Source organism: Penaeus monodon, chromosome 24, assembly GCF_015228065.2.
Source record: "Penaeus monodon isolate SGIC_2016 chromosome 24, NSTDA_Pmon_1, whole genome shotgun sequence".
Taxonomy (NCBI): domain Eukaryota; kingdom Metazoa; phylum Arthropoda; class Malacostraca; order Decapoda; family Penaeidae; genus Penaeus; species Penaeus monodon.
The window spans coordinates 39,352,973-39,353,340 of NC_051409.1; the positions used below are offsets into that span (position 1 = coordinate 39,352,973).

The following is a 368-nucleotide window of genomic DNA, read 5'->3' on the forward strand; positions in this document are numbered from 1 at the left end:
TGCCCCCCCCCCCTTCTGATGTTTTTTATCCAATCTATTTTTTTTTCTTATTTTCTGTTTGGTTCTTTTCGCTCTGGTCTTTGGTCTTCATTCTCTCTCTTGATAATTTATTCCCAATTCTTACCTCTTTGCTTTCTCGACCGCCCCCCCCCCCTCTTCCGTGTTTTCTCTTCTATTTTCTTTTCCTTCTTGAGCAAATGTAACGATCGATCTAAACGCGTTCGTAAAAACACGAAGAAAAATGTGAAAGAAGTATTGCTATAATTTATTCATCTCTCTCCGTCTCATTTATTCCCCTCCTTTTAACCTTCCTTCTTCCCCCTTCTCTATCCTCTATACTTCTCTTCCATTCCCCCTTTTTTTTCTTT

The 368-nt window shown here is 39.1% G+C and overlaps 1 protein-coding gene across 1 annotated transcript in view; it reads right to left on the minus strand.

Annotated features, from left to right (window-relative positions):
• Positions 1–368, minus strand: part of LOC119588967 (leucine-rich repeat extensin-like protein 5) — a 45,250-nt gene that overhangs the window by 15,931 nt on the left and 28,951 nt on the right. The gene's annotated exons all lie outside the window — the stretch shown is intronic.